This window comes from Euprymna scolopes, chromosome 28, assembly GCF_053919585.1.
Source record: "Euprymna scolopes isolate OS-2025 chromosome 28, ASM5391958v1, whole genome shotgun sequence".
In the NCBI taxonomy this organism is placed as follows: domain Eukaryota; kingdom Metazoa; phylum Mollusca; class Cephalopoda; order Sepiida; family Sepiolidae; genus Euprymna; species Euprymna scolopes.
The window spans coordinates 66,263,038-66,275,108 of record NC_136509.1 but is presented as its reverse complement, the minus strand read 5'-3'; positions in this window follow the sequence as shown (position 1 = coordinate 66,275,108).

Genomic DNA, 12,071 nt, shown 5'->3' with positions numbered 1-12,071 from the left:
CGTACTTGGCTTTTATATAGATAGAGAATTGCATCAACAGTGAGATATCTTTTGGAGCGGTAGAAGGAGCGGTATTTCGAAATGATAATGTTACTATTTAGAAAACCATTTTTAATATAGGGAGGGTGCGGGTTTTGCTAACTATTCAGTGCCTTCTCTCTGAATGAAGTGAAAATTTTGATTTTAATTATAAAAAATTGGTGGGTTATTAAATTGATTTGCTTTGCTGTAAAAAAAAAATCGAGATGCAAACCTTGGGGAAGCTTAGTACTACTCAAATTCCAGTACAGACCAATGGCTGCTGCCAGCGAGAAATCAATGATGAGAGGCTGTTGCAATAACGCAAATTTATTTGCAAATGCTATCGAAGGAGGTGGAGAGTGCTGGACGTCTGGGGATACTTGTTGTCACTCAGCTTCCAGGGAACACCACAAGTTTCCAATCAGATCTATGATGACCTGTGTGAAAGCTCCATGTGAGTCAATAATAGTAATTGTAGATTAACACTCTCAGCTAAATCCCCATTCCAAAATGAAATGTTAAATCTATAGGTGATTACGTGCAAACCCCTTAAAAAAAACTTGACGGAAAGCAAAGCAATCATTTTAGCATTTAGAGTGTGGGCTCAGTTTAGAATATGAATTTATCGTAAAATAATCATCATTTCTGGAGCATTCTAATTCTTTCTGGATGTTAACTAAATTGTTTACCACTAACTTAAATCCGATTGACAATATCGTAAAACCATGCGTAATCGCTTAAAAACGTACCCCCCAATAAACGCACATAATTTATCTCTAAGAGAAAAAAATATTTTGTTTTTTAGTTAACTGCCTTAGCACATTAGAATATTTCGGAAAAATATGCGTATTTTACCCATAAAATAAATAAATTAAAGATTAAAACCAACATTTTTTATATTGTATTTTTATTTAATTAGCAATAATGATTGATATCATTTTTCTTGACAAAATATTTCTTTAATTTTAAACAATTATTTCGATACCTTGTAAATAAACTGCATTCTTGTAGAGTTTACGTAGTGAATTGTCACGAAGTTTCAAGTTTTGTTTTGTCTATTTTACGCAAATAAAAAAATTACATCTTATTTAGATGTTATTATGATCTATAGAGTTTAGTTTTACTAATCGTTTAAAAACAATAAATATTTATCATCAGTACAAGCAATGCAAATTAAGTTTAGAAAGTATTAAAAGAATCGATTTTGGAATCGGAAATTAGCCACAAATTTTTCCGATTCCAATACCGATTCCAATACAGATTCCAATACTCAAAAAAGCTACGATTTTTCCGATTAGTCGTCCCAACACTAATATATATATATATATATATATATATATATATATATATATATATATATATAGTTGTTTATTTTTTTCAATACGAGTGTGTCTTAAATCAGCAAACCGATTGAACTTTTGAACGTCAAGTGCGACTGGGACATTGATCGAGGCAGGAAAAGCTAAAATCATTAAACGTTCAGTTTTGAGTCTGTTGAACAGTTCAGTTAAATGCAATTCAGATAATGGGCCTCAGATCAGTGATGGGGCCCGATATGTGAAAAAAATGTAGAAAGGTAGGCCCCCAAACGGTGAGTACGATTCCTGATGACTCGAAATTATCTATATACCGGAAAGGATTACCACACAATGAGAAAAAAAAACAACAAAAAAAAAAAACGATAAACTATATTATATACAAGTCTACAGGGAGAGGTAGGCTCTGAAATGGTGCATATTCTGTCCTGACTAACCGACATTATCTGGAGACTGGGATGAAATACCCTACAAGTTAAAACATCAACAACACTATCTTCTGTTAGTCACTCGCTCATTGCGAGCTTCTGCTACCGTTCCAGTAGCAAATATTATTATTCTAACATAAAAACAACGTCATAAAAGATGAATGGCAGTTGCCAAAAGCTATTCATTCCAGTATGAATTAAGCATGACTGGTAGTTGCAAAAGTTTTTTTTAATAATAAACAAAGTATGCATGATTAAAAGTGAGCATACTATATTCATTTAATGCACTATTGATAGGTATGCACAAAAGATATTGGTTTGGTTGTTTTATCTTACAGGATAGCAACCCTTGTCGGCTTATGTAATCCAGTTATTTTGGAAATAGTATTGAAGTTGCAACAAGTTATTTTGTAGAAAGTTTCTATTTTTCAATCTCTTTGCATCTCAATCGCAACTTTGTAGTTTTTGGTTTAGTTGTTTTATAGTGGATTTTATTGATTCTAATTCCTGTCCTGCAGAACATGAATGAGTTTTGCAATGGGAAAAAGAAAAGGGTGACAGTATTAATGCTTGATAGATTTTAAGTTAAGAAATCAATCAGGAAGTGGGGGAGATAGAAAGAGAAAGGGGAAATAGGAAGCAAGAAAAGTCGGGAAAAAGTGTTTTTGTTTTTAGTTTTGTAGAACATAATTAAGTTTTGCAAAAGGAAGCAGAAAAACAAAAAGCATCAATGTTAGGTGCATTTCTAGGTGTATCAGAATTTTGGGACAAGTCGCCATTGAAATCTTTTCATTAAATAGACTCTCCATGTATACAAACTTCTAACAATATGAAAATGTAATTTCAGACCATAATTTCAATAAAATGAGGAAAGACCAAAATTTAATATCATAAAAGGTTTCACCAAAAAAAATATACAATTTTATTTTTTTCATCGGTTTTATTAAAAAAAAAGTTCACGAAAAACAAAAAACGTGTGGATGTAATATATATATCTAACTGTGAAAAAATCACTTACCTGTTTCAAATTATTAATATTTGATTGCTTCTAATGTTCCGGTATGAGAATTTAATTATATTTATATATTACTAGACTACCCGTGACCGGTTGGGTCAGTATGTTATATTAGCTATGGAATTCATGTATGAGCCTAACACTTGTGACGTAAAGAAAATAGTTTTTTTGTGACATAGCAGAAACATTTGTATGAAAGTATATTAAAATGAAAAAAGAATATAGATAGATTTCTGTTTATAATTGTTTATTTTTGAAAAAAAAAAAACCCAAAAAAACTTACAGCCATTGAATTATAAGTTGCGTTAAAATAACTTAAACGTAATACGAAAATGAACGATGTAAAAAAAATGCAGAAAGTATTAACAATTGTTTATTTGGATAATTTAAAACGCAAAAAAAAAAAAAATTAGGCCGCTGAAAACGTACACAGTAAAAAAAAATACGTTGTCAACAGGTCAAAGTTGATTTATTTGTGAGAAAAATGCGACGGTATAGTTGTTATATAGAATAGTTGCAAAACATCCCCTAAGGGGTCAGTATATTATATTAGCTATGGAATTAATGTATGAGCATCACACTTGTGACGTAAAGAAAGCAGTTTTTTGTAACATAGCAGAAACATTTCTATGAAAGTATATTAAAATGAAAAAAAAATATATAGATAGATTTCTATAAGTCATTCTGTTTAGAGTAGTAGTAGGGAAAATACATGTCAACCAGTAGTAATAGTAGGATAAGGAAGAGGAGGTGTAGTAGTAGTAGTAAGAGGAGGAAGCGGAGGCGTAGTAGCAATTGTAAAGAGGAGAAGTAATAGTAGAAGAGGAGGCAGAGTAGTAGTAGGGGGAGGAGGATATTGCGCAAGCAAACAAGCAAACAACCAAGAACGACAGAGTTTTAGTATTATATATAGATATTCCATGTATTTTTTAAATGAAAGGATTTTTCAACTAAATACCGTGACGTTTGTTTATCAGCCATTAAAATACCCGTATGTAAAAAGAATTCTCACTTTGATATGTACGGAAGTATGGAAGGGGGGAAAAAAACCCTTTCAATGAAGCGTCGAAGTGAAGCAAGCATGTCGGTTAAGAAGGATATTCAATTAGGTGCTTAATTAACTGTTAGCGCGCCGACATTAACTGTTCATTTCTTCATGGAAGCTACTTGTTCCATGGTATGTTAAGCAATAAGCATTAATAGTATTTTCTGTTAAATTGTGTTCATTGTACGTTGCCCCCCCATGCAGCCATAAAGTGGGTGCTCATTTTACGTTAAATTATTATAGAAAAGTGACCCCCCACTTTTTGACCACTAACATTTCTTCATAACTTGGAAACTACTCGTTTGCCGTAGTTTTAAAGGTTATTTCAGTTTTCAGCGCCCCCCCCCGCCATGAAGCCTAATCTCCCTTGTGTACTTTTCACATATTTCAGTAGAAGTCATTATTGTGCCACCGTACTTGCAAAGTGTATATTTTTCATTTATGGATTTTGACACATTGTCCGAGCGACTTATTTTCGATTTTTTTTTTTTTTACTATCTTAGAGAAATACCAGAACTTTCTTTTTAATATATTTTCAGTCTTAATTAGTGAGAGAAAACAATGACTAAAATAGAATAAAATATCCTCAGCGTCCAATATTGAATGGAAAATTATAAGTATAAAATAAACTCCAACTTAAAAAAAAAGAAAAAAAAAATCCACCTGGTTTTCGAAAAAAGAAAGGATTTACACTTTGAACTTTACAGATAAATTGGCAAAAAAACTATTCTTTTTTTTTGTTTGAAATTTGAATATTTTATTTATTGATCTTTTATGTTCAATTTGTGGTATATAAAACTTTGTTACATTAATTAATTATGTAAATCTAAATAGATATTTCAAAATGGGGGGGGTTTAAAAAACGTTTGTCTAAAATATTATATTCAGTTTATTGGAAAGAGCATAAAATTTCCCATTGACCCTGAAAATATCGTAAAAATTGAATCAATAGATAAATTTTGATAGATTTTTAAAGTTAAAAAATTGAAAAATATTTAACTCGTAAAAATCAATTGATTTCATTACGTAAAAAAATGGTTGCCTAGAAGCGTGACGGCACTTTGTAAACACTGGTTTTTGAAAGATAATAAATAATATTTCTATTACTTTTTATACAACTTTAATAGTTTATTTTGGAAGTATAATCCATTAAGAAAACAAACAAACCACTTTTAAATGAGAAATTACGATTTATTTTATATATGTTATTCACAGTTTCGTGTTGGGGGTGTCAAAAATTCACCCAAAATTCTGATACACCTAGAGGTGGGGTGTCCGCCCCGATGACAGCAAAAGAGTCACCTCAACAAAATTTTTCAGCCAGGGTGAGGTGCGAAAATAGGATTTATTTATAATATAATATGTAAAGTTTTTTCAAACCTACTTTTTTTTATATATAAATTAATATAGCTGAAGAATATTTTTACCGATGTTTATTGAAAACTCTAAACCCTGTAGTTTTTGTAGTCTTTAATTTGAAATCATGTGATGACATTTCATTTCCTTTTAACTGTGAAAAATAATTGAAAAAAGGATTTTATATATATATATATATATATATATATATATATATATATATATATATATATATATATATATATAAAGTGTCGTATCTACGGGGGCGGTCTGGGTGACAGCAAAGGAGGGCTGACACAATGTCAGTGGGGTGCAGTTGAGCAGACTGCCCTGGGTGTCATTTTACTCTAGCTACGCCACTGCTGTAATGAACATTCCTTATGAACTGTGATGTCGACGCTCGTCGATAATTCAATCTTCCATCGGAAGGTATCATACCAACCCTTTCAAACAGCTGTAATTAATCCGATCTTTAAATAATACTGAACACGTATTCTAGTTCCTGATGAAAATAAAAGACTCTTACCTTTCGAGGTGTTTACTAGCTCTATTCAGAGGCAAAGTAGGCATTTCCTTTTTTCAACGAAGAACGAATAAAATTTGTCGAATTTTAGAGGTATGCTTTGTTGGGATTGTTGTTAATTTTTTGTCACTGCCTTGGAGTAAAAACGGGTGAGAAGATAATTTCTCATTGTATTGAACATAAGGCTGAATTTGACCTCGACACCTCGAATTCAGGATATTATTTTACTTTAAGGCCCGTCTCACGTTCATATATGACAAAATATTTTTGCTGTAGATTTCGGTGTGCTAAAAACGAATTTGCAAACCGTTTCTGTCGCAAAAAAATAGTTTTCATGATATTGAGAAATTACTTTTTGGAAAAGTGGGTAATCAATTTTCCATGTAAATTTAACTTAAAATGAGCACCCACTTTCTGGCCATCAGAGAGAGAAGGCACTTTTTGTGTGTTTATTGGCTAAAAAGTTTTTTGCTTGAATTCTTTTACATGGTATTAACCCCTGAACTCTGGGACTATTTTCCATTTCACAGCCTAGCCTTCGTTTACGCTATGCACGAGCATAAACGAAGGCTGTTAAATGTGCTCTCGCGTACCAAACTTTTTTTTTTATTACATTTTCACCCTAAACAAGATGCATTGCCACTTTGGTGTAGGGGGCTACTATCAGGGGCAACAACTACTGGGGTACTATTTAGGGATTTGGGCAGCAAGATGTCGGTTCACGTTACACTTGAACTTCTGCACGTCAGTACTGTTGGGGAAGCAGGGACCTGGAATGGAATTCCAGAGTCTAGCGGTTCTGGGGAAGAAACTATTGGAGTAAAAAGATCTTTTACATCTAGGGATCTCTACAGTGTGGGGGTGGGATTTAGCAGCCTGTCGGGTTTGTCGAGGGTGCTCACGTCGTGAGGGCACAAGTGATTGCAGTTTGTCAGAGCATTCACCACTAAAATACTTGTAGAAAAGGCAGAGGGATGCAACATTTCGTCGATGGGACAGAGGCTGAAGCTTAGATGCCAGTTCAGGGCCTATCAGGTTTGTGACTCTCTTTTGAACCTTGTCAAGGAGCGAGAGACTAGTAGCAGATGCACCAGCCCAGATGTGACAGCAATACTCCATACATGGGCGAATGGTGGCCTTATAGAGGTACTGGATACTTTCGGGTGTTAGTTTTCTAGCACGGTAAAGAGAGCCCACCTTTCTTGCAGCGGCCCTGGCAATGCCTTCAATGTAATTGTTCCAACTCATGTTTCCTGTGAACGTTAGGCCAAGGAGTTTGAAAGATGTACTCTCAGATAAAGAGTCGTTGGCCATTGCTATAGGTGGTAGAGAGGGTTTCTTGTAATTATTGAATGAAACTAAGTTAGTCTTGGCAGCATTGAACGCGACCAACCACTTTTGTCCCCATTCCACCACTGATTGGAGGTCTTCCTCTAGTGTTTCTGCCATTTCTTTAGAAATGTGTTCATTCGTCTTCCTGTCGTGCCTGCCATAGAATGTAGTGTCATCAGCATATATACCCATCTCAGAGGCAATTTTGTCGGGGAGGTCATTTATGAATATCAGGAACAATAGAGGTCCAAGGATAGAACCCTGGGGCACCCCCGCATTTATATCATATTGTTTCGATGTACGACCGTCGAGGACAACCTGGATTTTTCTCTTATCTAAGAAGGATTTAACTATGTTAAGTATTCTACCAGTGATACCGTATGATCTAATTTTCCTGAGGAGACCCTCATGCCATACCCTGTCAAAAGCCTTAGATATATCTAGAGCTACCGCTCTGCCCTCCCCCGCTTTGTCCAGTGAATGGTATATACATTCAGAGATCACAGTTAGGATGTCTGCTGTGGAACGGGCTTGTCTAAATCCATATTGTTTGTCAGTCAGAAGTTTAGCATCTGTAAGGTGATGGACTAGAGCATGGTTAATTAAGGTCTCAAATATTTTGGCAAAAAGTGGGAGATGGCTAATGGGGCGATAATTTGATGGGTCAGTTCTTTCACCAGAATTCTTGAATACTGGTACAACAGAAGCAGTTTTCCAACAGCCCGGAAAGCAAGCTTCATTAAGGCATTTGTTGTAGAGTTTGGAGAGAACTGGAGCTACTTCGGCTGAGCACTTTTTTAATAGCACAGCTGGGATAAGATCGGGTCCACATGCTTTTGAAGTGTCAAGGTTTTTTATGATAGCATGCACCTGAGCAGGGGTGGTTTTCAGATCGTCTAGCGTGACGTCTGTCTGCATAGGAAAGTCAGGTAGGGGGTGGTTGGAAGGGTCCAGTGTGGAGTTTGAGGCAAACCGACTGGCAAGCATGTTAGCCTTGTCGGTTGCTGAGGAGACAACCTCGTGATTGTTGGTTAGTGAGGGAATTGTTGATTGCCCATTATTTACTACACTGTTGTAGATTTTCCAGAAGTCTCGAGTTCCTAGTTTTTGTGCTTCGATGCGCTTTTTAGTGGTTTCCGTAAATTCTCTCTTAGCTGTCACTATTTCTTTCTTAACGTTATTTCTACCTTCTATATACTTCAGTCTGTTTGAACTGGACTTATGTCGGTTAAACCTACGGTATGCATGCTGCTTTTGAGCAATGGCAGTTGCGCAAGTTAAAGTAAACCATTGGGGAGAGTGGGGATTACTATAAAATTTCGGCATGGGAACATGCGCTTCGATTGCAGTTTTGAACCAGTCAGTAGTCTCGTTTGCACACTGTTCAGCAGGGAGAGAAAAAATATTTCTCCATGGAGCATCTCTGATTAGCTCCCTGATGGCTTCCCAGTCAGCCTTTTTATAATATCTCGTTGTTTTGAGCACTGGCTCTTCAGTTTTGGCTCTAGTGTTTAGGGCGATTTCAACCATTATCACTGCATGATCAGCGTTTCCGAGTGGGCTGTGAGCCTTTGTTATGCAGTCATCGTGAACTGTGGTCAAAAACAGATCTAGAAGTGATGCGTGTTGTTCTTCCTGGTCAGGGAAGCGGGTTGGAAACGTAACAATTTGTGATAGAGAGTGAGATATAGTGAAGCTATGAGTTGTGCTGCCCGTTGCATCTGTGTAAGTAGAGAATCCAAGCCAGTTTTTGTGGTGGAGATTAAAGTCACCAAATACATGTATTTGTGCGCTAGTGTCGAGGGACAGTGCCGTGTCTATGCTGTCAGATACTTTGTTTATTATGGTGCAGTTCTGAGTCGAGGGAGAGCGGTAGAGAAAATAATAGTAGCTAATATTGTGTTGCATGTTTAGTCTAAAGCACATAAAGGCTTGATCATCTGTTTCTAGGTTTGTTTCTCTAGTCAGGGGGAGGGTATTACGAATGTAAGCTCCAAGTCCATGCATGTGTCTGTCAAAGTCCTTACAGCAGAGTGGGAGATATCCAGGCATGTTAAAGTGGTTAGACGGGATGGAGGAGTGTAGGTTAGTCTCACTTAGTGCTAAGATATCCGGAGTATTTGTTAAGAGAAATGCTTCAACATCAGCTAAATTAGTTCTAAGCCCACGGATATTTGTGAATGCGAGCCTCAAGGGAGGAGGCAAGTTGAATTTGTTTGTCCCTAAGCCTGGTTTAAGCTTATTTTTAGATTGTACTGTCATATTTTTTTTTAAAGAGTTTCGGTTTAGGTAAGGGGAAGCTAAACAAGAGGTTATGCAGAGCATCAGACATGCATCACAAGTAGACCATCAGCTGACCTTTCTCCAATTAGGATTGTGGCCTCAGGAAAACCCACCGGGGATGAGTGCAGGGTCCCTTTCCATGCGCGTCATGGCACTACAAACAACCCGATATTATTCAACTATTGATAGAGCAGCCGCTCTAAGTGCTACCAAAGAGTTAGGCCACCTGTACTACCAGTTGGGAACAACAGCCAGAAACTGTCAAAGGTCAACCCAATCTAATTGCTCAGGCATATCTCATACTCAAGCACTTCCAAATGTTCAGTTTTAGGGGTGGGGCGTGCTGGGAATGGGGAAAAAGGCGTTCATTGCCCTAGCCAGGAAACAAGATCTACCGCTGGGTGTTTCTGTCGAATTACTGAGATAGTGTCTCTGCGCTTGACTAATAGGCAAAGAAGGAGTATGGAAGCCGGGCAATAGACAGAACCTATCTACTCCTTAAGCAATTTAGGTTTGCAAACCGATGAATTTGTTTGAGTCACCAGCTCTAGGAAGGTTGTCATCCAAGACTGAAGAGGCCTCCCTCCCCTTTGGTTTAGTTTCAGAGTTTTCCTTCTCCTAGACGGATGATCTGGGAAGACCTACTGGGTCCGTCAGCACTGAGAGGGTTTTCTCCGCGCCTAGGTTCTAATCCAGGTTTTTCTGCGACCCCGCGTGGTTAGTTAGTGTTACTGGGTTAGTTTGTAGGGGTTATATCTCTGCTGATTAGTTACACTCCTCAAAGTGATTTAGGGACATTGCTATTTAATTGTTAATGGATAAAGGGGGTGAGTGGAGTTCATGCAGTGTAAGCATCTATGATTGTAAGAAGACTTGTTAGGAAGGAGATAATGTGGTTTTAGTCTTACCCTTTTTATTTATTTTATTTATGTTAGCTTAGGTCTAGGATAATGTTACAGTATGAGTAGGTATTAAGAATTGAGCTACGAGTTGTGCCCAAACTATTTTAGATTATAGGAGGGTTAAGATGTAAGTGCAATATAGTATGGATAAGACAGCAAGTTTTGAGTCATGCATAATTAGGTGAATAGATATATGGGCAGGTTTTCAGTAGGTGCGTCACAGTCTAGTATTGTCACAGTGTAGTATTGACGAAAAATTAAAATTAGACAAAAAACAAGTAGTTTTCCAAATATTAAACCATGTAATTCCCAATGACTGTACAACAAATGGCCACAGCCCACTCGGGAATGCTGATCACGCTGTGATAATGGTAGAAATCAGCCTAAATTCTCGCCCTAAAACTGAAGACCCACTACTCAAAACAACGAGGTATTACAAAAAGGCTGATTGGGAAGCCATCAGGGAGCTCATCAGAGATGCCCCATGGCAAAATATCTTTACTCTTCCAGCGGAACAGTGTGCAAATGAGACCACTGAATGGTTCAAAACTGCTATTGAAGCACATGTTCCCGCACGCAAATTCCATAGCAAACCCCACTATCCCCAATGGTTTACTTCTGTTTGTGCAGCTGCCATATGTCAAAGGCAGCATGCGTTCCGCAGATTCAACCGACATAAGTCCAGCTCAAATAAACAGAAGTTTTATAGAAGCTGGAAATAATTGTAAGAGAGTGTTATAATTAAGAGAAGCGTATGGTAGCCAGAAAAACGTGAACACGGAGATTGTGTATATACATATATATGCATATATTTATTCTCGACAAACGAGATGTTAGAAGAAAAAAAAAAAGAAAGAAAGAAAGGATCGTTAGTATTTACTCGAAGTTGACTGGGACGACGATAAGGTATCGGCTGTGGCGTCGTTGGTGAGAAGAGAGGTGGTTGAATGTTTAACTCGTGCGTCGGTGAAATAACAGTCGTGGCGACGGTGGAGACGACGATTAAGACGGCGTCGAAGACGGCAGAGGCAGCAACGGACGCGAAGCGCGATGTGTTTGACTGGTCGGTCTGTCTAAACTGCTGATTTGAACATGCTGCCCCTTTTTTATATCGAGGCGCGATGAAAAAGTGGCTCGAGAAAGCCTGTGTTTAATTTAGGCGGGAGGCATTGTTATTGGCCGAAAAATATAAATGTTATTTTGCCAATGCCTGCGGAATTGCGCGTAAATCGCCTGAGATTTGTATTTCTGTTTTATAACAAAGCTCCCCCAGATCTCAGACAGATTTACAATTTGTGGGTGTGTTTAGTAGTGTAGTGTTTAGATCATGACAAAGTCCCTGAAGCGGGTGGGGAGGTTCCCTCTTGTTGTTCTCACCGGGGGTAGGGTCGGAATAGTGTTATTGTCGTGTGGTGATGATGTTGAGGGATTCATGTTTTGATTTTGTGGGAGGTTATTTGGAAAATGTTGTGTGGCGTGAAGCTGGTTGGTGTTGCAAGGTGGGGGCAGGGGGTTTGTTTTGCACAAATGCGGTGGGCGAGGGGCCAAGCGTCTGATATGTGCACGGTGGATCCAGGCTGTATCGCCCTTTTTATTTTGCACCTGAGACATCATGTCATTTGTTTTTATGATTGTGAAGTCACCTACCCATGGTAGATGAGATGATTGTGCTGTTGCTGATTGTGGCCGATGGAGTAAAACGTTATCACCTACTTGTATTGGGTCTCGACAGGTAAGGTGATGGGTGCCTTTCTCAAGTTTGTGATCGGCCTTGTCGTTGGCCAGGGTGACATGGTGGTGGACCCGTCTTAGCAAAGCGTTGATTTGCATGCCATATGCTCCCGGGTCGT